This window comes from Ochotona princeps, chromosome 21 (genome assembly GCF_030435755.1).
Source record: "Ochotona princeps isolate mOchPri1 chromosome 21, mOchPri1.hap1, whole genome shotgun sequence".
Classification (NCBI taxonomy): domain Eukaryota; kingdom Metazoa; phylum Chordata; class Mammalia; order Lagomorpha; family Ochotonidae; genus Ochotona; species Ochotona princeps.
In genome coordinates, this window is record NC_080852.1 from 31,762,122 (window position 1) to 31,788,135 (window position 26,014).

Here is a 26,014-nt window from a genome sequence, read left to right on the forward strand (position 1 = left end):
ATCAGTAAGTCAGGCAAAGGAAAAACGAGGAAAAGAAATTAAATCAAAAGCCACAAGGCTTTTAGGAAGTGCGTGCTGACTCCAGTGAGTTTCAAGTCAGCTTCCACACACCTGGATGCGTGTTTAAACCACAGGGGAGATTCCTTTCTCACACCAGCAGGTGATGCTGGCTGCAGTCAGAATGTGGGGATACGAAGGGAGATGTGAATTACATCATACATCATGCTGTGAAACTTCCTTTATTCAACTTCTTCAAACACTTTCTCTGGTCAGAAACACACAACATTCCTTCAGTCTGCCTCACCTGGCCTTGGCCTGGTCCACGCTCGGCCTGGTCTACACTCGGCCTGGTCCACAGGCACTGTTTGAGCACACTGCTGGCTCTGGAGTACAGGATGGAGGGGAGGTTTAGGATTGAGATGTGCCAGTCTACCATCCAGAAGGGATGCTGTGGTGCTCTCCCTGGGCGCCCAAGGTCCCTCAGGACACTGGATACCAGCTGATTCTGAATCCAGCCTCTCACATGTGTGCATGCTGGGGATCAAGGGACTTACAGGCTCACGTCTTCAACTACTCTGAGGAGAACACACTCCCACTAACGTCCATCTTAGAGCTCCCATCCTTCCTGCCCTGACCATGATCTGTCACTAGTGACCTCATGCATCCATTCACATATTCACTTGTTTTCTCCACTAGAACATCCATTCTGGGAGAGCAGAGGCCCTGGCCATGTGGCTCTCCATTGTATCGCCAGCCTTTTCCTGGGGTTTGCCGGGAGACCATCAGCTACTTGTTGGAAAAATAAACAAACTGGTGAGATGCAGTGTCTTGGTGATGTGGGGCAGCAGGAGAGGCCTTGGGAGCTGAGATCAGCAGGGCCACACTAGTCTATCCTAGTGATACATGATGATAAAATTTCCATTCAGTAACCTGCAGGACTCAAACTCAGAGGTAAGGATCAGGAGACATAGCCAGGGGTCTGAACACAGACCCAGATCTGAAACCCAAAGGGGAGAGTTATGATCAAGGAAACCATTATTACCTCTTGCTTTGTTTTAGATTTTTCTTTCTCCCACCGCAATATTATTTTCTACCTTTCTGCTCCAATATTTAATTTAGTCTCCCATACGCTAGCCCAGTGGTAGCAAGAACAAAGGGAACTAACTAAACGACACAAAGGCCAAAATGTCATCCAGGCCCAGTTTTCCAAATATCAGAAACCTGTACTTCAGGTTTCGATCTGGCGATGGTATTTGGTTATGGATTAAGGCCTGTCAAATCTAAAGTTGCAACCAAGGTTTGTGAAGAAGTTTCTGACTGCTTTCGATTGAAAACATTTCTAATTGACTGTGGGTTTAATCTGTAATATGGACACATTGCTACAATAAATGCTCTTCTTCCTCCAAGGTATCAAAATTTGTGTTATTTCAGATGACAGAAACATATGGAAATGTGTAACTGCAATATCCTGTGACTCTTGAGTTTGACATTACTGGGTAAATAACACGAGAGAAATTTCTGCCAATGTACCAGGATGTATTCCTGCCTCATAAAGCAGAGGGTTTTTGAGATACCAGAAAGTAAGTTTTAGCAATCAGAACCATGATTCAGGTGGCAACCGTGACAATGATTCCAGATGACTCTTCCCCCTTAAAATATTTTTTGAGATGAATAATATTTTCTGGTTACTTTTTTCTAGTAGATATAGGATGATTTTAGAATCACGACATTTGCTCTACAAAATATTTCGTGTAACTCCCAGACACTTGGCAGGCACTAGGTTCTTTATTTATTTCTTAGGCACTTGGCTTTTGAAACACATTAGCAATTACGGCTCATCAACACAACCAAGGCCATTGGAGTGTTTGTCAATAATGTTACAGGTCATTTGCAAGTGATTCTTTCTATAATTTCCCATGGTAAGAAAACTGACCATTCTGTGAACAGAAAATATCAGTAATAAGAGAGGACAGAGCCCACATGGAAGGGATCAATTTCTCATCCCACATAAAAGCACATGGTGCTACCAACATACGGAGGTGTTGTTGCCAACATGCACGGTCAAAGGATGAGTGGTCACGTGTGCTCCTACAACTGGAAGTTTGTCACTGGAGATTGTCTCTTTGGGAAGTTGACAGTGTTTCAGAAACACCTCAACAGAAGGATCACAGTGTCATCAACAGTGGGGCTCCAAGACCCCAACACTGTGGTGCAGTCTCCCATCACACCAAGCAACGCGGGAGACAGAATGCTAGCCTCACAAAGCAGGCTTCTCTGAATTTGCCATTAAATGGAAATTGAGAGTTAGACAGAACTAAGACAGGTAAAGAAGAAAAACAGTAAATACCACATAATCAAATAGCCAATGGTACTGAAAAAAACTGTCAAAAGACTCCAACCTGCAGAGTTCTAAGAGGCAAAACTAAGTGTGTAAAAGCTGCATAGATATGAACAGGTAAGGTTACAGCCCAGATAAGCAAGCCCAGTGTGTCTAGCACCCCTAGGGTGTGAAACTAAAACAAAAAATCCTAAGAGCCCCTCTTTTTTTCTGCTTGCAGCTCTCTGAACTAATGCCATGTGGGACAACCATTCCGAACATGGGTGGCAAAGGAAAAGCTTGCTATCTGACTGAGATGGGAGGCCAGGCCTGGCCTTCACGTGGGACAACTGTGGCATGATTCAACACTCCCATAGTTTCTGCCTGAGGCTCAGTGCCCCTGACAGGGCATCCTTCCCCAGCCCGGCCTGCCTGGACACTCGCACTCCCTCCCGGGAGCACCTGTATGTTCAACTTTGTGTATCTGAACCCTTCTCAGCTCGGCTTCCAGAGCAACTCCTCTATCTCCCGTGTCACCACTACGATGATGTGATACTTAGGTGGTTCTGACTCATGCCAAGTGGACCCCCAAGCTCACCTTCCTTTCCTCTGCAGCTGACACTTGCTGAAGGCCACAGATGGAGCTCACAGGAGCCTCGCCACCCTTCACTGCTGGCTTTAAGTCACATCACAAAAGAATTGCACTGATGCTAATTAAAGCCAACAAGGTACTTAGGTGGTGGATGTGTTCCTTTGAAAACATCATTCATTGCCAACCTAGTTGCCATTTAAAAATTACTTTACTAAATGCCATGAAATCAAACACTGCCTGCCTCCTCTGGCAGCACTGTGTGACAAAAGGTTGTTCATCTGGCGAGCCAGCTGCTGACTTTTAATTAGCAAACACTGCAAATCCTAGGAGGGACAAGCTCATTAAAACTCCGGGCCGAGTGCTGCACAGTACTCCATTGTCTGAGAAACACCGGGACTTCAGCAGAGCACAGTGCAAGGTTGTGCTCAGCACCCTGGGCCCATCACCGCACACATGCACACAGGCCACCCTCTCCCTGCAGCAGGGTCATAAGCAAGTGCTGCCTCCAAGTGGAACAATACCGCCATCGAGAAGTTAAAGGAGCCGGGGGATCTAAGTGACTGACCATGCTGGCCACTTGTTTATCAAATTGATACAGAATACCGTGTAACACCCAGGTAGACACGATACGAAGCCCCCTTTTCTTCCACTGCAATATCTTGACCAAGATCACCAAGATCCGCATTTAGAGATGAGACCGTTAAGCTCAAGTCCATGACATGGTCACTGCTGAAGTTTGTGTGGATTTGTTGGAGATCCCTAAGAAGCCATGTTCATGAACGGCCAGCTTTGTACCAAATGTTCAGGGCAGATTGTTGACAGCCGCACCAGCATCTGGCACTGAGGAGTCGTAACTTTCTGCAGGAACAGAGCATCCTCGTTTATTGTTTTACAACGTGCGACAGACAGGACGTGTGCAAGCTCACACTCGGCTTGCACAGCCCCAAAGTCGCTTCAAGGGAGATGGATCACAGAAGAGGGACTGCAGGAGACCTCGGTTCTCAGTGCCACTCATCAGCTGCAAGTCTCCCACTGGGATACTCCCTGTGGAAGAGCTTCACGCCAGCACTGCTGACCAGGAAAAATAAGACCCCAAGTTGCTGCGTGCAACTGCAAAATCAATGTGCCTCTGCAGTGCATCCTGAAGTACCCAGAAAAGGCAGCCCAAGGGTGTCTGACGTGACTTCAGAAAGCCACTGGCACAAGCGTGGTGAGATGTTTATTTTGGCATATAAAATGCTCCTCTTCCACAGGGCAATCAGAACATAACCCTAGGTCAAAAAGTGCTAAGTGAGAATATGCACACACGTGCGCGCGCGCACACACACACACACACACAAATAAAAACCTGCTTAGGGTTCGCTACATTTATCTGCTTATTTTCTCCAGCGCAGTCAGTATGCTACAAAAAAGCCTGATTTTTAGAAGTAACTCAGAATCCAAGCAGTCTCACTTCATGCTAACAATTGGTCTATGTCACTGCTGCTGTGGACTCCTCTCATGCCACTGACAGGATGCTATTTCACCCAATAAAAATGTGAAATTAATACGCAAATAATGGCATGCTGATAAAGAGGAACTAGCAATAATCTCAACTTCAGCGCACACCGAATAAGAACGAAACTGCCAAAGATTACTGCGTTGGAGAAGAAACCAATGTTGTTGCTAATTATTGTCACTCACAGGGAAGATTCCAGGGTGAATATCTGTATTTATCTCAAATCGTCCTCTGTGAGTCATTATGTCTTGCTCATGTGAATGTAAGATATTGTAAAAAGCAACTGTGGTGCAACACATTGCCATCATTTTTGGAGAAATGAAGATGCCAGGAACACTGCTTTAAGTGCTTGATGCCTGGGGCAGGCAAGCCCCGCAACTATCAGTCATGTGTTCACGCGCATCTTATTGCTCAGGGAGGTTGGAAATGGCAATGCTGCTTTCCCCTAGGAAATAAGAATCAGGCATTTATTAGAATTCCTGAGCTGGCTTGGCAGTCAACAGATGGCGAATGAATCATTCATAGGAGCAAGGTGATGAACTATAGCGACACCTCCGACCTGCTTTAACTCACAGCCAGGAGCCCCATCGAAGCAGACAGCATGGGCTGCTTGCCAGAAGGAGTAAGAATGGGATTCAAAGTCAGTGTGCTAATGCTGGTGTTCCTGGGACCCCAGAGGTAGAGATGCCTTTGGCGCCAAGACAACAAATCCCTTCAGAAGCTTCTCACAGTGATTATTTAACACCCTCCCATTTCATTTTGGCTCTAATCATACTTCTAAATAGTACATGGTAACCAACAACGATCTGGACGAGGGTTCATCAAGAAGTTCATGGAAAATGGAATTATAAGATGCATTTATTGTGATGAAGCCAAACTGAAATTCATGCAGTTTTTTCATAACCTGCATTTTCCATGAACTCTTCATTGCATCTTCCACTATGAAGTGTCTTTACTGCATTGGGGGACCAACCACGCACTTTCCTCAACCATGCCTCTTGGACATGAAGGTGACTGACCTGAAGGCAGGGACGGGAAACCTCCACATTCTCCCTCCGTTTGCCTAAAACCAGTATGTAAAATTTACAAAGACAAAAGAGATTCCCTTTTATCCAGGAGAACCACAGTGAAGCATCTGAAGAGGTCTCAAGTCATGCAGAAACGGTACCTGGCTGCCATCTCTAGAGATGCCAAGTCCTTCCCCTTTATCTTGCCACTTCTCTAGAAATCTGCTATTCTTTGTTCAAGAGGCACAGGATGTACTTCAAGCTACCTCTTTATAATCACTCATTTCCCATGTACATAGAAAATCTACACACCAATAAGCTTGTTTTTCTCTTGCTAACCTATTCCACTCCAACTAGAATTCACGAGAATTGAGAAACAAATTCTTTTTTTCCTCTACATATTTATACATTCTCCTTTACAATCCCAAACACAACAAAGAAACAACCAATATGGACATATGGATGGCATCACAGTGTTATTACTTGCCGGATACAGGTTTTATGAAATCAGATGCTAATAGCTGTGAAGTTGGGCAATGCCCAATAGCCAAATTTACAAGTCCATTGGTCATTTTCTCTGTCATTACATTCCGCACCATGAGGTAGGCAGGACAGAAAAAGAATAAAAATTGATGCTGCTCACTGATTTTCCCGTTTACTCTTGGCAGGTAGGTAGGGTCAGGTACGGGTGGCCATAGAGAATTCACAGAGCAGATGGTGCTTCAGTCTAGTTCATGGACAGATTATAGTAAAGTGTGTGTATACATACAAGTACTTACATAACTGTACAAACATATATACATATACACTAGATGCTGTTTTTCTAATGCAGTTTAAAAATGATTCTGTTGGGGTTTGGTTTTGTGGTATAGCACATAAGGCCACTGCCTGTGCACTGGCATAGCACATGGGCACCAGTTCCTGACCTGGCTGCTCTACTTCCAATTCACTTCCCTACTACGGACCTAGGAAAAGCAGCAGAAGATATTCCAAGTACTTGGGCTGCTGCCACTGTGGGAGACGGGAACAAGTTCCTGGCTCCTGGCTTCTGGATAGCTCAGCCCATGGCTGTTGCAGCCACTTGTGGAGTATACCAGTTGGATAAAAGAATCCTCTTTTCATGTCACTCCTTCTCTATCTCTCTCAGCTATTCTGCTTTTCAAATAAAATACATTTTTAAAAAGTTTTCAAAATTTAAAAAATTTGTCTTGAATCTCCTGTTTCCTTGTTGGCAGGCAAGCCACGTATCTGCTGTAAGCTGACTGAACTCACAATGGCAGTAAAAAATTAAAACAGCAGCACGTATTATATTGAATGTCATCCCACATGAAAGGTAGCTTGCTATCTATACGCTGCCTGCTCTTACATCTGCCAGCCACACAATTTTGACTGCCCCATTTCAAGGGAGAAAAGGGAGCTCCGAGGTATCACATGGCTGTTCAGGTCATGGAGGACTACTGGGCATTCATGGAGGAAGGGAGCTTCATTCTCGTTTCACTCTCTTTGGACCGCCCCTCCCATTCCAGTCTCTGCTGACCTCCCATCAGCATCCTTCCAGCTCTGCCTTTTGGTGGGTTCCAACAATGGAGAGCCCAGGCAGGTGATCCAAATGGGGGCGGGGGTTCTTCCCCAGGGTGAGCTGTGTATTTTCTCTTGGGACTGTTCTGCTGTCCCAAACCATGGTCCTGGCACCCATGAGGGCAGCCTTCTGCCACTGATTTCTCTCCAGGCTCCCAACCTCATTGTCCCTGCACCCCCACATTGGGGAGGCAGTGACTATCAATTCGGGTTTCCCTAGAGCCTATCACACCTCTGTAAATGGTACTTTGTGTTAACCTCCCTTTGAATGATCCTAACCTGGAGGCACCATTCCCTTATGGGACTCAAACTGGCATTTGTGTTATTCACTGTGACATGGTCTGAGTTTGTGCAGCTTGTACCTTTAGGAAGCTTCCATCGGAGAAGATGGAGCAGAAGCAAACAAATGAACTGACCACGTGGTGGTTCCTGATGTATCAGATCTGCACGTCCCTTTCCAGGGATGACTGGAGAACCACTCCTCCAACATCATAGCTTTTCTTGGTTATACTCACAGAGTACCTGCCTAACTTCCAAAACTCACAGGCAGAAGCCCAGCTCCTGTAGACAATCCCCTGGCATCAGGTAGACTTGGAGCAGTCAAGGAAAGCTCTCTGAAGTCATCTGACAAAGCCCCCTGCACAAAGGTTAATGTCTGGGTGCTGGGGGGTAAACAGAATGTGCTGGGATGGGCTTTACTTCAAATCCTGGAATGACCCTGCCCCATTCCTGGCTTGACTATCAGACAGAGAATTCCAGGACAACCACAGGGATCATGCCACTCACATCCCTCCCTTCCACCTTGAGAACAGGGACACCAACTTTCACTTTCACAACATGCACTCATTGCAATGCCAAGGGCACCACTGGCTTCACCTGGTGCCAAACAAAGACAATCATGCCTCAGTCTGCATTACCGGAAAAAATGGAAAAGGTGCATTTTGGGATGCTCGCCTCTTTGTGTCCGATTTCCTGGGCTTACATCTATTCTAGGTGTGGTGGTGAAGGTGTTTCTGCAAGAGATTCAAGTCCCTCAACAGGCAATGGTGAGCAAGGGAGGCAGTGAACACAAGACTTTAGGCCTGATCCAATCAGCCGCAAGGCCTTCTGAGCAGAACTAAGCCTTCAGCAAAGCTTGCCTATGGACAGCCACTCAGGCGGGTTCTAGCCTGCTCTGCCTGGGAGCCGGTCCCCTGCAGTCTGGACTTGCTGACCCAGACTCCTCAGTCACAGCTGCCATTTCCTCATTGTCTTTTAATGTAGATCTGACTGCTTCTGCTTCGCTGCTTGACCTTGACCAAGGCAAATTTCTAGCAGAAAGATCAAAGGGTTAAGATTTTAAAAACATATCCATTATTCTAATTAAACAAACATAAATAAAGCTGTATTGCTTTTTGGGGGGAGGGGGAAAGGAAGGCACAGCAGTAAGTCATAGATAGGAGGAGTGCAAGGTTTACAATAAGAGGAATAACACTTCTATAAAAATGCTTTCTTGAAAAAAGCAGATTACGTGGGTACCAGAAAATGAGTGAAGAAATGTGTGCGAAATCATCCACTGGGGTGCAGCTGGGAGCTTGTGGCACACACCGACGGCACACACCAATGGCAGCTCTGGCCATTGTGGCTGCTTGGGGAGTGAATCAATGCATGGAAGATCTTCCTCTCCGTATATCTGAACTTCCAATAAAAATAAATAAATCTTAAAAAATTAATTTTACTTTGTAAGACAGATTTTAATCCCTGCATAGGTTTTCATATTGCGTATTTTTTTAAAGATTTATTTATTTTTATTGGAAAGTCAGATTTACAGAGAGAAGGAGAGATCGTCCATCTGCTGGTTCCCTCCCCAAGTGCCTGCAACAGTCGGAGCTGAGCCAATGTGAAGCTAGGAGCTTCATCTGGGTCTCCAATGTGGGCAGGGTCCCAAGCCTTTGGGTCATCCTCTACTGCTTTCCCATGCAACAGGCAGAGAGCTGGGTGGGAAGTGGAACAGCCGGGACATGAATTCTGGACCCCCATGGAACCCCGGAGGACGCACGAGGAGGATTTAGCCATTGAGCTACTGTGCTGGGCCCAGTAAACTTACTTTTAATTCCATTTTTCTGTTTTGCGAACTTCCAAAGAGCCCACCTATAATTCCAAATGTCCCTTGCGTGTTCTTAACAATTTCCCTTAAGGTCTTGGGAAGAGGTTTTACTCACAGCCTGACCCTAGGGCAAGGATTTCATGATTGGCACTACAACCAGATTTTGGGGTAAATCTGTCTAGAGATAAAAATCTCAACCTGCAGCCAGTTTTCTAAAAGAAGGGAACCAAGGCCCTGTACCATTGAATCTTACATTAATAAAATCCTACTGTCTCTCACTTTGAAATTCACATCGGCAAAGTCTTACCCGCAAAATTGGCATATAAAACTTTTTACTGCTTAAAACACTTTAGAAATAGTTTAAGAGAACTTTTATTTCTTCTGTGAACAGAAACAAAAAATTCAACTGCCTGTTCTAGTTCGTAAAACCGAATCAGGGCAAAATAAATGAAAATGGAGGACACTTTTCCATATCCAAGGCACCAGGTGACACTCCTGGGTGAAAAGTTAAGCGCCAAAACATGAAAAAGAAATGCAAAGCTAAAAAAGAAATGGAAACAATCAGGTCATTCCTTATCGCGTACAGTGTCCCACGAGGAGACGCACGCAGAACACGCAAGGAATGGAAGAGCAACCACTTTAATGCTGAGTGATAAGACTAGTGACACCACTGATTAGCTGTGTCATCCTTCGGCACGCTTCTTAAACTCAATGCTTTATCACTGAAGATTCAGGTTTCCAATCTAATATGATGAATTGGTAAAAATAAGCAACAAGCCATGCACATCTGAGCCAAATCACAGGGGAAAATATTGCTTTTAATATAGACATATAAACAAACATGTTCACATATGCCAACTTTGGATGCGTGCAGAACATTAAAAGTTCTGGGACTCTGATTCAAGGAATAAGCTCTCTGATTTTTTTTTTAAAGTAACCATGTGCTTTTTAAAACACTCATATACAAGACAGTGGCAAATTTCCACTCCTGCCTTTACCTATGAATTCAGCAGCAACAAAGTCACCTCTTAAATGAACTTTTTCATCAATAACACCTTTCAGATTGCAAAATCCTCAGCACAAACGGGCTGAAGCAATAAGTCAAGAGCAAATGAGTGGATGGATGAATGGAAAGAGACAGACACGACTGAAAACACAGCAAAACGTTCTCCCTACTTCTCATGTCCCAGCACTTTGAACACAGTGCTGACAAGCTGTTCAGAGCTCATTCCTCACACCATCCAGTGTCTGCTGGTGAAAGAAAACACAGAAATGAATGTCAGGCAGCTCTTACCAGTCCTTTTTAAACCAAAAGGCATTAGGGCAGGGAGCCACTGCCCATTTCACAGATGGAGAGACTGACACGGTGAGAAGCAACGTGATCTGGCCCTGATCACCTGGAAGGTCCTACCTCCGGACTCCAGCCCTTTGTAACAGGGCATGTGCTTCTTCCGTCGACGTTTTACAACATGTAGCCACAAGGCCCCCCTCATGTCTCAGTTTACTCAATGATTTGTTCATAACTGAATTACTTTACTTCTACTTTCTTTTGCCTGTGTCCTGTCATAGTGAGGCCTGATAACTTCATAAAATAAACAATTCTACCACACTAATACAGAAGCTACACACAAGTCAAGTAATATCTGGCTTCTATACTCAGCATTTTGACAAAAAAACATTACTTGGGCTGGCAGACTTTTCTTTCATCTTCCTACACAGCGGTTCTGAGCCTCAGTCCACACAAAGCACACAATCTAAAAGGTGAGGGGTTATCTTTGCTCCCTCATCTAAGGACTTGACGGCCCAGGAGGGGGCAAACTCCAGACTTAGCCTTCTGCAGGGTACTTGCACCACAGCCCTTTGAGATCCCTCTTTTCGCAAGACATCAAAGCCCTTCTCAGAGCAGACGTGTATCACTGGACAAGTCAAAACACACCCATTCATGAATGTGAATTTTCACACAAGAAGGGACAATAGAGACCCTCACCTTCCCAACCCCCTTTCACTGAGCAAAAGCTGCTGCCCGAGGAGCATGTGGCCATTAGTGCATCTGGATCCTATCCCACCTCCAAGTTATTTTTCAGTAGATGCACAGGGAGTGTCCTTCCTTTTCTTTAATTTTCATGTTGTGATACAGTTCCACAGGCTCTGGGATTTCCTTCCTCCCCCACCCCTAGCAGTCACTTGACTACTCACAGGATGAAAATGCAAACAACACAACTTCCAACCATATAACTTCACCTGAGCTTCATTACAACCCTGGGATAGGTGTTATTTTTATAACCATCTTATAGATAGGGTAAACTGAGGCTCTGAAGAATTAAGTTTGTTGATCAGGATCACCTAGCTAAAGGAATGATTGTTCTGTCATTTAAACGCACATGAATTGGGGGAATCATACATCAACAGTCTAAATGACTGTCTACACTATCCTGTTCCTTACTAGCCTTATAAAAGTGGGTTCCTTTTTGTTTTTTTGTTTTTTTTTTTTTTGCAATAGAATCATACAGAAATCATTTTAACCCTGTAGGTCTGTCTACGTAAGCGGCTACTGAACGTCCTTATTCCCGGAGCCTGTCTGTGACATTTGCTTTTAATTTCCTTCCATTCCCGTCTTTCTAACCTAATGGCCCGAATGCAAGGCATGTGGCTAACTGCCATCGTGAAAAACAGGTATCCTGCGCAAGAGTAAGACCTTCTGCCTTACGAGGTAGCTTAACCCACAGACAGACACAAAGCAGGACTGACAGACACCCTAACTAGATAACCAAGGTGTTCATCCAAAATCCAAATCCAGGCTCTTCTACAGAGTGGAGCAAGGGAACAAGGACAGCGTGGCCAATCTTATTCTTCAAAGCCAAAGCCTTAACCTTGGACCTCAACCATGCAGCTCAGCACTTTCCTGTCTGGCTGTATTCCCAGAACGGCAGAGGAGAGTGGGGCCCCCTACGGTAGGTACGGTTCATTTCAAAGCTATGTCAGTTCACCTCTTTCTCTATGCTTATTCTCCCCTAGCCTTACATTTTCCTGTTCAACTGTGGATACATCAGCAAGTCATCTGAGGGTGAACCAGTTGAAATGAGCAGCCATCACCACCAGCAGGACAAAGAATGTGGGGCTCTCGGCTCTCAGGAGAGGACACTTGCCATTGCTGCCACCATCAGCTGTCACTTCCCTTACTGCTGCAGTGAAGGGTGGTAGTGGGATATAAAGAACAAACTCAAGGAAAACTGCCTGGAAAACAACATGTGTGGGCATCATGCGACTTGATTTCAAACGGGGACACGATGTTCCAAGGAGAAGTTTTTAAAGGTTAGATTTCTTTTCAGAATTTAACTTGCAGGCCCGGCGGCGTGGCCTAGCGGCTAAAGTCCTCGCCTTGAAAGCCCCGGGATCCCATATGGGCGCCGGTTCTAATCCCGGCAGCTCCACTTCCCATCCAGCTCCCTGCTTGTGGCCTGGGAAAGCAGGAGAGGACGGCCCAAAGCTTTGGGACCCTGCACCAGCGTGGGAGACCTGGAAGAGGTTCCTGGTTCCCGGCATCGGTTTGGCGCGTACCGGCCCGTTGCGGCTCACTTGGGGAGTGAAACATCGGACGGAAGATCTTCCTCTCTGTCTCTCCTCCTCTCTGTATATCCGGCTTTTCAGTAATAATAAAAATCTTTTTTAAAAAAAAAAAAAGAATTTAACTTGCATGGGGCTGTCAGATAAGCATTTTTTGGATTCACACAGTCACTAGGGAAACATTTGCCTGCTCAGACTTAAAGGAGAAAAGGAAATGGCCGTGGTGGAGACACTGCCAGGCGCCACTGCACTCCACTGACATTGACAGAGCAGGAGCCATCAAAGCAAACAGTTCCCAGCACGAGGCTCCTGCCTGCACTTCACATCCCATCCCAGGGGAAGGTGGTGGTTTTTACAGGAGAATCCACTCTACAACTTGTGTGACACCAGCATTGACTTAGGCAAACTTCCATTTGAGGCAATACCTGTCGCCACCTGGATTCCCATGAGCAACTTGTCACAACTAAACCAGCACGTGGTGATCCAGAAAACCCAACTCCTGAGTGCTGCAACTGGGCCCAATACTCAACAAAGGTGACCCGGAATACCCAACTCCTGTGTGCTGCAACTGGGCCCAATACCTAACAAACACAGGCGGCACCACTAGCATTGCTGCAGTGTGCACGTTAGTCATGCTAGTTTGATCATGGTCACTGATCTGTCTTCATATGATACTGTTCCCTCTTCAAAGATGGGCGGATTTTTAAAAGTTTATTTTTATTGGAAAGTCAGATACACAGAGAGGAGGAGAGACAGATGAAGAGCTTCCGTCTGATGATTCACTCAACAAGTGGCCTCAATGACCAGCGCTGCGCTGGTCTCAAGTCAGTAGCTTCCTCAGGTCTCCCACGCGGGTGCCGGGCCCCAAGGCTTTGGGCCGTCCTCCACTGCCTTCCAAGGCCACAGGCAGGGAGCTGGAAGGGACCCCGGGCTTGGGGCTGCCTCGGCAGAATCTTACAGCTGTCATCTAAGAACAGCACTCATCTCTCTATTTTGCTTTTCTCAACAGCAGTTTGTCTAGCCGAGTCTCTACTAGTAATAAATTCTTTCTAATTAAATTTGAAGATCTTTATTTTTTTTCTTTGACAAGTGAATTTAACAAATTCATAGTGGGGCAGACAAGGTTTTTAACCCTTTCCTGCCAACTGGCTTGGTGCCCATGGCTGCTCTCACTCTCTAATCATGACATCAAAGGTTTTTTTGTTCTCTATTTCTCTAGTGATTCAGACATTAAGTGTGGTCACTTACATGTTTAGCAGTTGCTTACACATTTTTTATATATAAGATTTATTTTTTTATTTTGTTAGAAAGTCAGATATACAGAGAGGAGGAGAGACAGAGAGGAAGATCTTCTGTCCAATGATTCACTCCCCAAGTGAGCCGCAACGGCCGGTGCTGCGCTGATCCGAAGCCAGGAACCTGGAATCTCTTCTGGGTCTCCCACATGGGTGCAGGGTCCCAATGCATTGGGCCGTCCTCGACTGCTTTCCCAGGCCACAAGCAGGGAGCTGGATGGGAAGTGGAGCTGCCGGGATTAGAACTGGCGCCCACATGGGATCCCGGGGCATTCAAGGCGAGGACTTTAGCCACTAGGCCATGCTGCCAGGCCCTGCCTACACATTTTTAAAACACTAGTTTTTCAATGGCCACGAAGAACAAAATACTATCTAAAGACACAGCTATGAAATTCTCCCTCCTCCTCTCCTCCTTGATGGAGTAAAAGGGTTGTATCCTCAATATCTGATTAATGACTCTTACACTTTATTCTCTGGAATTACCTTTGACATTCTATTAAGTTGTACTATCTTAACAGTAATTATTTAACAATAACTCAGAACTAAGTGTTTCATTACTTGTTTACATTCCATTTTCTTTCATCTGAGGTTTTCTTTTGATTATATTTCTAGTTGGCTGAGCAACTGAGTAATTTCAAGTTCCTGAACTTAGCAGCCCTCTGGGCTAAGGAGTAGAAGGCATTTCCTCAACTCTTTCTGGCTTGGTGATGAAGCCCTTATTATTCAAAGCAAAAAAAGGCATTTGTAATTCGGCTAAATTCATGTTGATAACTGATCTATATAGGTAACTTAAAAATAGAAACAGCCAGCCACAGTTTCCTAATTGTGTGCCTGAAGCCTGTGACTTAATTTTTCTGGACTGTCCTTCCTCAGGCCTAATTTATGAAACTTACAGAAGTGTCAATATATTGGACCTGGCACAGTAGCCTAGTGGTTGAAAGCCCTCGCCTGGCATGCATTGAGATTCCATTTGGGTGCCCGTTTGTTTCCCAGCTGCTCCACTTCCTACCCAGCATGGGAAAGCAGTCGAGGATGGCCCAATGCCTTGGGACCCTGCACCTACATGGGAGACCTGGAAGAAGCTCCTGGCTCCTAGCTTCGGATCAGCTCAGCTCTGGCTGTTGTGGAGGGAATCAGCAGATGGAAGATCTTTCTCTCATGCCTTCTCTCTGTAAATCTGCCTTTCTAATAAAAAAAAAAATCTTTAAAAAAAAGTACCAATGTATTATCAACATGTTACCTATGCTCTAGTATGTATTTAACATATTCAGAGTCCTACAGTAACAGCAAATGTGAAAATGTACGTTTCTCTCGGGGCCCAGCCTGGAAATCAAAGCGGAAACTCATACACAATAGTCCGTCTAGGAGTACCCACAGCGGCATTATCTTAACGTCTGAAGGAAATAAACTTGTGATGAACCCTTAGTACTCGCCCAACATTAGCACACGAGCAATCACAGCCCTCAGGAATGTTTCTCACGCTCCACTGAGAAATGTTTTGTTAACATTTTTAAAGTGGAATGTCTCAAATTTACCAAGTATAAAACACTTTACAACAAAAGCCATTTCCAAATTTTGTCCCTCAGCTATCCAATTCTTCTCCTCCTCTCCCCCCCTTCAGGCTACGTGTTTTAACATCTCCTTCCAGAGATGTTTTTCAAAAGGTTTCTCTATTGGAAAGAGTCACAGAGGAACAGAGAAGGCGGGGGTGGAAGGAAAGAGACAAGCAGGAAGGGGAAGGGCAAGAGATGGAGACAAAAATTCCATCCGCTGGTTCACTTTCACATGGCAACAGTGGTCAGGGCACGGTCAGGCCAAATCCAGGAGCCTGATCCGTATCTTCCACCAGAGTGGTAGGGGCCCAAACACGTGGCTCATCTCCCACTGCCTTTCCCAGGACATTAAGCCTGGAGGTGGATCAGAAGCAGAGAAGCCACGACATGAACCAGTGTCCATCTGGGATCCAGCATCAAAGGCTGTGGTGTCAGCTGGTATACCACAAAGCTGCGAACCCCCCTACCCGATATTTTATATAACTACAGATATCCATCCCCCTTGCCTCTCTTTCCCTCCCTCCATCTGCATTTTAAGATAAACTGGATGATTCCACTGTAGTTTGTATTGTATTTACCATAAACTTGGAGATCTTTCTATATCAGTATAGAAGTCCCATTCTTTTTTTTTTTTTTAAACAACATGGCATCCTGTTACCTGCATATACCAGGCTTCACTTCCCCAAATATCTTGTTGGTCTCTATTTTGAACAAGATTACAACTATAACCTTAAACATGTGCTATTTTGAGAGTCTGTAGTTTATCTGCACAATAATTTTTGGAGATGCAATCACCAAGTTATGGGCAACATGTACTGACAATTCTGATAGTTAATGGCCACACACTCCAAAGAGGAGTTAATGCTGTCTACTCCTCTCGGGCAGTAATGCAAAGGCCTGCTATGGCATGATTTTTAATAGCTCCAAGTACTATTCCAATTCCTGATATCCATTTTTTTTATTTTGAGAGATGGGAGTGTGAAAAGTCAGTCCTCATTATTTATGCTCACAAGCTATCCTGCCTCCATTCACTTTTCCCTAGACCATGTCACTGCTACCACACACACAGGTGTGCTCATTCTTTCCCCATGCTATTCCCCTACTTTCTCTGGTACAAAAAAACTTCACAAATAGAGAATGCAGTCAAGCATTCAGGGTCTGGAGCCCAAGGAAGCTTGTATGTATCTCATCAAGATGCAAACCGCAACACAACAGCAGCAGAAAGATGCTGGAGTCGTCCTAGGCATCAACGTCCACCGAGAATCGATTTAATAGGGCTCCAAGGGACCTTATCTTATTGCCAATAAAAGGAATCCCATCAGGCACTTTCCTACACTGCCTAGGCACCAAATAAAGTTTTTGATGAATAATGGCAGAAAAGTTTATGGAACAGTAACTTCAGCAGAATGTTCCAATCTCACAGGACAATGGCATTCTACTTGAGAACTCAAGCAGCCAGGAGAGCAGTTATCACAATTCTAGCACTAGGTAGAGACACAACTTCACATGGAAGACTTGCATGGACTTTCTGGCGGAGAAATGTTGCTCCTGGTTCAAGTTGGGCTGTTGCAGCCATTGGGGGAGTGAATCAACAGATGGAAAGTCAGTCTCTCTCTCTCTCTCTCTCTCTCACTCACTCACTCACTCACTGTTTCTCCATCGGTCAGTCTGCCTTAAAAAAAAACTTAAAGCAAAAATAAATAAATAAATAAATAAATAAATAAATAAATAAATAAGCTACAAAGAAAACTGGCCAATTCCTGTATCCCTAAAATCCAGACATTGGATGTGTCTAGCCCAACTCAGTTATGCGAACTCCTGGGGTTTCAGCCAGGTTCACCTAAGAACATTTTGATTCTGGAACAAGGTCTCAAGAGCTTATTGTTCGTTAGCAGGATAATGGTGATCCCTTCTTCCTTTCCATGGCTTGCACATAATGCGATCAAAGGAAACTCCAGGGACTGGGTCCTCTGTTGTTCAGTCTGCCCTGTATTCAACACGCATTTCCTCCTCTGAGTGCAGGAAGAGGTACTAAGTCCACAGGGCAGCCAACATTGCTGTGGCGCACAGGGAACTCAGCTCTGTTTGCTTATTCAATGATAACACAGAGCCTTAGCCAAACACCCTTTGTTACAAAGAACCCCTGTTCAGGGTGTGTTCACTTGGATGCTGTCCATAAGGTTTTGTGAGTGCAAGTTTCAGGAAGTGCAAACACAGAACGTCTCACAGCTAGCAAGCACACGGTAACTGTCATGGCCCAGTGGAAGCCCACTTGATGGAGTGTTTCAGCAGCCTGGAAAAGTCATATACGATGCATCCAAACTAGTAATTCTACTTTAACAAATAAATTTGAGGAAAAATAAAGATTAAAGATGATGGCAGCATCTAACAATACAGGAGTATGTTATTTTAAAAAATCTTAAATAACCCAAGTATCCAGCATCATTAAACAGAAGGAGATGCATTCGCGCAGGGAGAGTGGCTGGTACAGAGTTGAAGACATGGCATGGGATGCCCTCATTCCATCCTGGGATGCCTGCTTCAAGTTGTGCTCTGCTTCCAATCCAGCTTCCTGCTGATGTTACCCTGGGAGGCAGCCGATGAAGGCTCAAGTACCTGAGTCTGTCACGCACTCGAGAGAAGTAGGTTGGGTTCCTGATTCCTGGCTACTGACCCCAGCTTGGCTCAGTCCTGGCTAGTGTGGACATCTGATGAGCGACAAATGATGAATGAACCATCTCCATCTCAATCTTCTCTTCCTCTCTGCCTTTCCAATAAAATTGAAGTGATTTTTGAAACAGATGCATTCATACATGATGTGTTACATGATATACTGCAATAGAGTTTAACTGTCTAATTTCATAAATTCTACCTAATGCATTATTAATTCCTATTTTTAAAAGAAATCTGTCTACTATACATCCACTTACACATGCTTTTTGGAAATACTAAATTTCCCCTACTATGGCAACTCTTCCACTAAACTGTCAAGATACCTTTCTGTTTTACCTTCTACCCCTGCCCCTCCCTCTTACAGTAACAGGTGAATTAGTAGGATGTTATCTGCCCAGTTCACAAATAACCCTTTTCCCCCTCCACATGTATAGCAATGAACCTCATGAGGCCAAGAAATACTCATCGAAATAAGTAGTAAAAATAAAAAAGATCTAAGCAGGTACTTTATCAATGTTTTAATAGTGGTTATTTCCATGGTATGAGATCACATTCCATTTCAATCTCTTGAGAGTTTATGGTCTTTCCATACTTTTCTATATTGTCGTGTTTATAATCATATGAAAATCATTACAAAGAAACATTTTAATCAACCTAATTGGGTTTATTTTCCTTCATATGTTTCTTTTTTTAAAAAAATCATTCCCTTGCTTGGCTGAGTATGAAGTGCAAAGAATGAAAACAATCTCACCATCCATCCAAGCAGAGTGACCTAGTTGAGTACTAAGAGGAAAAATCATGTTCCATTAAGAAATATAACAGCTAATTTTCTCTGTTAAGAAACAGGAGCTATTAAATCCACAATCTGATAAAAAACAAATCATACCATTGAAAGAGAACAAAGTCAAGAATGTGTTCTCACTGTTGGCAAAAGAACTAGCACAACACTCCCAATTCTTCCGCCATATCATCTACTTAAAAACAAAGTACTGTGGTTTGCAAACTGCAGCCAAGTGGTTTCCTTTGGAAAACAGACCAGCACTCTCTAAAACTCTACCTTTTCCTTTGTGCTATCCTTAATTGCCTTACAAAGATCTTCCAAGTTTCAACTGTTACCTGAGACCACTTGACTTGTTCACTTAAGCACAAGCATATGTTCATCAAAAAGAAAACTTTCACAAACACAGGAAAGTACAACAAGAAAATACAAGCATCACAAAATAGCCAGCAAAACAACTGACTCTTGAACATGGAGGCAAGAGTGCCAACCCTCAGATGAAAACCTGCGCGTAACTTGGGACTCCCTGCAAAGGTAATGCAAAATCCCTATGAAATGATCACAGCAGTACCATATCCCCACAGTAATTGTACATATTCCCTTTTCCTACCTCATCTCCTCCAAATGCAACCATTCCTATGAGTCTGTTCAATGCTTTGTATCTCCCCTTTGAAAGCATTCCAATCGCCCATTTAGGGATTAGCTGTCCCTCCGGACTCGTCTCCAAGGGTTAAGATGCTTATTAAATTTTCTGGTCCATCTATGTTTAGTTTATGCTTGCAAAGAGGGAATCTCAACTGTACTTGATCAGTGGATATGCAACAAGGTGGAATATTCCACATGGGGGGAGGGCGGGGAGAGGGGTAGGGTGATTCCCAGTTCCAACGAAACTGTATCACATAATACAATGTAATCAATGAAAAAAAAAAGAGAAAAAAGAAAAAGAAAAAAAAAATTTTCTGGTCCAGGGCTGGTGCAGTGGCACAGAAGGCTAATCCTCCTCCCTGTGTTGCTACTGAGCACCAGTTCGTGTCCCATCTGCTCCACTTCTATTCTAGCTCTGCTCTCTTGGCTGGGGAAAGCAGTGAAGGATGGCTCAAATCCTTAGGACCCTGCACTCTTGTAGGTAGTCCCAGAAGTCCCTGGCTCTAAGCTTCAGATCAGCTCAGTTTGGCCACTTAGAGCATGAACCAGTGGATTCTCCTATCTGTACAATCTGCCTTTCCAATACAAATAAATGAACACTACCAAAAATTTTCTTTTCAGCTCTTCCCATGCTCTCCACATTTCAGCCCCCCTTCACATTTGCCCAGGTGGCTCCTATCATTCAAAATACCATGTTGAACGAGTATACACCCAAGAGCTTTGATTTTATGTATTTGGCTTTTGCATGATCTCAAAGTATCAAAAAAATGAAGAGTTTTGAGAAATCATGCGAGGTTCCTTCTAGCTTTGACATTGATCCTTCCAGTCCACTCGCCTTCCTGCCTGGGCTCCCCACATGTCTTCCACAGTCTCCAGGCCCTCTCCCAATGTCCCCCAGTCCTAATTTTTATCTTCCCTCACTCATCACAAAGTGATTCTCAACCAGAATGGTGTCAGACCGCCCATTCTATCAGGCAACACACCTGCTTGGTATTTTGATTTTTCACGATTGGCAACATAACTGGCAGGCTAGACCGATTAATCCTGCCAGTGAAAGAAATGGAACATTTCTCCCAGAGAGCAGGTTCATTAAATGTTCAGGTTGATGCCACAGTGTTAGCACAGAGTGCCAAGAGCTACCAGAGGCCAGGGAGGTGCTATCAGGCAAGTGTGCTCTGGGCACTGTAAGGCACAGGCATATGTTCAGCTCAACTAAGGGCAGGCAAGGTGAGCCGACTTAGAGCTTCAGAAGAGGGCGTAAGCTGAGGATTAGTCAACTCACCAGATCAACTTACACATTCAAAAACAAAGGCAGTGGGCTCGGCAGCGTGGCCTGGTGGCTAAGGTCCTCGCCTTGATCCCATATGGCTGCTGGTTCTGGTCCTGGCAGCTCCACTTTCTCTCTGTCTCTCCTCCTCTCAGTATATCTGACTTTGTAATAAAAATAAAATAAATCTTTAAAAAAAAAAACAAAGGCAGTAAGAGCAAAGGAATATGAAAAATAAACTTGAAAAACTCCTCACCACAAAATTTTCATTGTTTAAAATGAGTATCAAAGAATTTGGTGCAAGCAAACACCACGCAGGATACCAACACCCCATATCAAGAGGTCTGGGTTCTTGTCCCACCTCCAGTCTTAGGTCTGACTTGCTGAGGATGGCACATTCTGGAAGGCAGCAGGTGATGGTTCAAGCAGCTGGGTGCCCGGATGGAAGACCTGAATTGAGTTCTCAGCATTTGTGGAGTGAGCCAGCAGAAGGAATTCATTCTCATATGCTCATATTCTCTCTCTCAAACTGTCTCTCAATCACAAAATTTTATGAAATCCATGTCTACAAGTTTTACTTTAAAAGATCATGAAAAAATGTGTATTACCAAAAAAATCCTTAAGCATGAATTAAAAAAAAAATTCCGAACCAAAATAAACATTTTAATTCAATTCTTTGCACTAACTTTTTGAAGTTCCCTCGCATAACCAGCCAGAAGAGTAGTGATTACTTTTTGAGAGGGGCTTTGCCTTCCCCTGGTGAGTCCTCATATCCTTGGCAGCTTCTATTCATTTCTTCCCAACACTTACACTTGATTTGCAGGAGGTGGGAAAAAAACAGGCTAGGCCACAGGGTTTCTAAAGGCTGTCGCTGTGGGTTCCACATAGGGCTTAACACCAAAGGAGGAGCTGACCCCATGACTGCTGATCCCAGGAAACTGTAGGGAAGTACAGTTTTCCCCTCCTAGTTCCTCCAACTCCTTCTCAAATCCCACCCCAAGTCCCTGCCCAGTTTGAGCCCAGCAGTCCTCCGGGGGCAATCACACTGTTAGCACAACAAACCTTGACAATGAGTGGTCGGTCACAGCTATGGCAAACCAATCCATCCCATCTGAACAAGGCTCCCCTACGGGCCAATTCCATTACAGCATCAGCAACCTTTGGAACATTCCTGCTTCTGGTGAGCACTCAGAAAATGAGGAAACTGAAAGGCTACAGCCAGCGCTTCTGGGTCTCCAAACTCCATTTGAACGCCACAGGACTGTGCGATGCACAGTCATTTCTAAAACCATCTTGTAAACGTGTCTGACACTGTCAAATCACAGGGCAGTTGCAATAGCTCTTGTGGACATCTGGAGATTTCCCAAAAGTGTCTTGTACGTGAGCTGGTGGATGACAGCAGACCGAAAACCTGGCAGCAGTAACCACAGATCTGTACACACTGCCTCTGCCCTCTCTAGGCAAAGCCAAAGGCAGGGGCCTAAGGAATATCTGGCTCCCCTTAAATGCTCACGAACTAAATTAGTGATCAGAGTAACAGCAAGCTGTGTCTAACCAAACAGATTCACTATTAAGTCACAAACTCTCCTCCACCCAGTGTGAGGGATCTGGCATCCTCTTCCCAGAGATCGCCAGGCTCGCCCGGCTCACCCTTGGGCCTCCCAGGTCAACACAGTGGGCAGAGGGACAAGTGGCAAAGACACAGCAGCTCCTGGTACCTCCCCCGGGGAATGATGCAAGCCCCTCCTCTCACAGCTGAGTGGTCAATCCTAACCGCATGGTGTCAAGACGACTGGATGGAAGGCCCGGTATGTGCACTGTCTGGTGAGGATCATCTATCTCTGCTATTTACTTATTTTGTAGTAATTTTACAATGAACTGAACGACATTGCACAAGCAAAGGAAAAGAAGTTCTTGGGGCACATGGTTAAAGCACAGCAGTTGAAGCCACACTCGGGTTGCCTGCACCCCATCTTGGAGTATCTGAGATGGTGCCCTACTTCTCTCTTTGCTTTCAATACAGCTTGCTGCTATGTGCCAGGAGGCATGGAGGATCTTCCTTTCAATGACTCACTCCTCAAGCGGCCTCAATGGCTGGAGCTAGCCAATCCAAAACCAGGAAATTCTTCCGGGTCTCCCACGTGGGTACAAGGTCCCAAGGCTTTGGCCTGTCCTTGACTGCTTTCCCAGACCACAAGCAGGGAGTTGGATGCAAAGCAGTGCTGCCGGGATTAGAACCAGCACCCATATGGGATCCTGGTGCATGCACAGTGAGGACTTCAGCTGTTAGGCCACCGCATCGGGCCCACAAATGCATTTTTTTATATAAAAAAGTTTGTCTGCAGGTGTGCAGCAAGCAGATGGAGAGAATGGAGCAGGGTCTTTGAGTGGGAACATTGAATGCAACAACACCCGAGCAGACAGTCTATGAGGGCCTCAGGAGTGGGGACAATGTATAACCAAGGTCATGACCCTCACCTCACAGGGGACCTCTGTACTGCCAGGCCTGCTATGTCTGAATCCCATGGGAAACACATGGAGGCCAACAAAGAAAACAAGGCCTAACTGCTCCCACAGTGCTCGCTGCAACAGCTGCATTGGTCTTGGCTGTTCTGCCTATGGTCTATGAAGCCATTCACGGCATTGCCTCTCTAGTCAGGGCCTCTTCAGCTACTTCTGCCAGAAGCAGTGATATCAAAAAACATGCCCCACCAACTGCTGCCCACGGGTGCCTGGTGCCAGGCCCAGAGCTGATGAGAGTCCACAGCAATCCCCGAAGCTCCCACACTCCTGCTGTCCCCGACTTGAACAAGGCTCCCAACTATCAGACTTCAATCAGGCAAGATGCCTGGTTCTTCCGCCCCCAACTTTCTAAGGTTTTCCTAGAGTCGTGTCACAGAGAGAAGGAAGGGACAGATGAACTTCCTACATCACAGATGACAAATCTCATTCCTGGGTCAAGCACAAATGCCACAGACAGAGGTGGAAAAGACTGTGCTTTGCACTAATGAATTTCTTGGCCTCATGAAGCCTGCTTAGACGCTCAGTCTGTTTTGTATGGCTCAGACTCAATGTCTTAAAGAGACCAACGCCCAAAATCAGAGTGTCGAGAAGCTCTGCTCAGTGGCTAATGCCAGTGCTCTTCACCTGGACCTGCAGACAACAGATCCTGAACAAGAGCAGGTCTCCCACGGGGGGCTCCATCAACAGAGGGGACTTGAACACCAGGGCTGAGTTTGCAGCAACGAGAACCTTGGTGCAGACAGGGCAGGGTTAACATGCAGCAGGACCCAGCCTTTCCTGGAACTGTTTTGATCTTAAAGACCTGCAAAGATTGGCAACCAGCCGCAGGGTACAGACCTCTGACCAGATCTCTCTGCCACAACATCATGCCCTGAGCAAGGGGTGCACACGTGGGGAGCGGCCTTCGTCTCTGCATGCTCCTTTACTGTACAGCGAGCAAGCTACTGTGCTGACTGGGTTCCAAGTGACAGGCTAAGCAAACACCCAGTGCCTTTCTTAGAATGACAGTAAAGCAAGGCCAGTAACTTTGCAATTATACAGCAAAAAAGGAAAACTCCACTTCCAATGTAGCACCTTGCTATTGTATGCCTTAGGAAACAGCATGGGACAGCTCAAGGACTTGGATCCCTGCCATCCACATGGGAGACCTGGATGCAAGTTCCCAGATTCAGATTTCAACCTGGCCCAGCCCTGACTACTTCAGGCATTTGGGAGTGAACCTGCCAATGGAAGATCTCTGTGTGTGTCTGCTGCTCTTTCCAACAACAAAAAAAAATCATTTCTGGAAACAGTGTACATCTTTCCCTGCTCTCAAGGTATATGGTCCATACTGTATTTCTATTGGACAGTCCTGTTCAACAGGAGAAGGTGGAAGATAAAATACATTCATGGTGAACAGACGGTGGTGAGAGCCATGAGGACAAGTAAAGCAGGCAAACGGAGGTACCACAATGCCATCTCAGGAATGGGACGTGGACCCCCCAGTCAAGGTGTGGGGGGGGCTGCTCACCACATCCGCTGTGGGTTACGTGGCACAGGGGTAGCAATGATCAAAGACAGGAGCTGCTTCAATGACTAGGATTCAAAGCAATGAGATGGTGGCCTGAGATGTGCAAGAGACACAATCAGAGGCTCTGGCCTGGCCCTGAATGCAGCGCTCAGGTCAAGAGAGGAACTGGGAGGACTGCGGCTGGAGACTCAGTGTGGAGGCGAGAAGACAGTGCTGTGAATTGATCCATGGAACCCCAAGGCATGATGGGTCTATGAGAGAGGGAAGTGCATCCGGTTTCAACACACCTGAGCCAACACGTGAGCTCACGTCTGCCCTCTGGCTTCCCTGCAGCATTCCATGAGCAAACACCAGCTGCAGAGGAATCAGAAAGCTACCTCTCTGGGAGTCTGCTTCTCCTTTTACACACGCGTTTTATTCATACATCTTGGCAAAACAGACCCACGCAGAGGCAGAGAGCTCCTATCTACTGGTTAACACATCAATTGCCCGCAACATTTGTGGAGGTGGGGAGCTAGGCCTAAGCCAGGAACCACGAGTTCATACAAGGTCTCCCCAGTGGGCAGCAGGCATGCAATTACTGAGCCAACACCTGCTGCCTCCCAGGGCAGGGTGTGGCTAAGCAGGAAGACGAAACGGAGTGGAGCTGGGACTCAAACCCTAACACGCTGATACGAGATGCAGGTCTCCCAGACAGCATTTCAACTGCTATACTAATACCCACCTTTCTTTTCCTACAAAGCATGGAGGCTAGCATTATGTCAGATAATTGACATCCCAGACTGACCTCAGTTTTCCCAAATTAATTCTCAGATCTCCTTTCTTATAGCATAGTAACTGAGAGTTCTAATAGAAGATGATACACACACACACATATATACACACACATATATATGCCTACTTCTAGATACATACATAATCTATATCTGCCTACTTCTCAAAAAAAGAAAAACTATTAACCTTCATGCCTTTTGGAATTCTTCAACAAAATAACCAAATAATCCAGTTACCAAATAGCCAAGCAATCACAATAAGCAAACGGCCCGTCAAGAGGAGAACACACCAGGAGCAAGCTTCCAACAGCCACCTTCAGCGCAAACTCCATCCATGCTACAGCTCGGAACTGCC

At 45.3% G+C, this 26,014-nt stretch overlaps 1 protein-coding gene across 4 annotated transcripts in view; it reads right to left on the minus strand.

Annotated features, from left to right (window-relative positions):
* The window catches only part of MYRIP (myosin VIIA and Rab interacting protein), a 153,915-nt gene that overhangs the window by 94,625 nt on the left and 33,276 nt on the right, over nucleotides 1-26,014 (minus strand). The gene's annotated exons all lie outside the window — the stretch shown is intronic.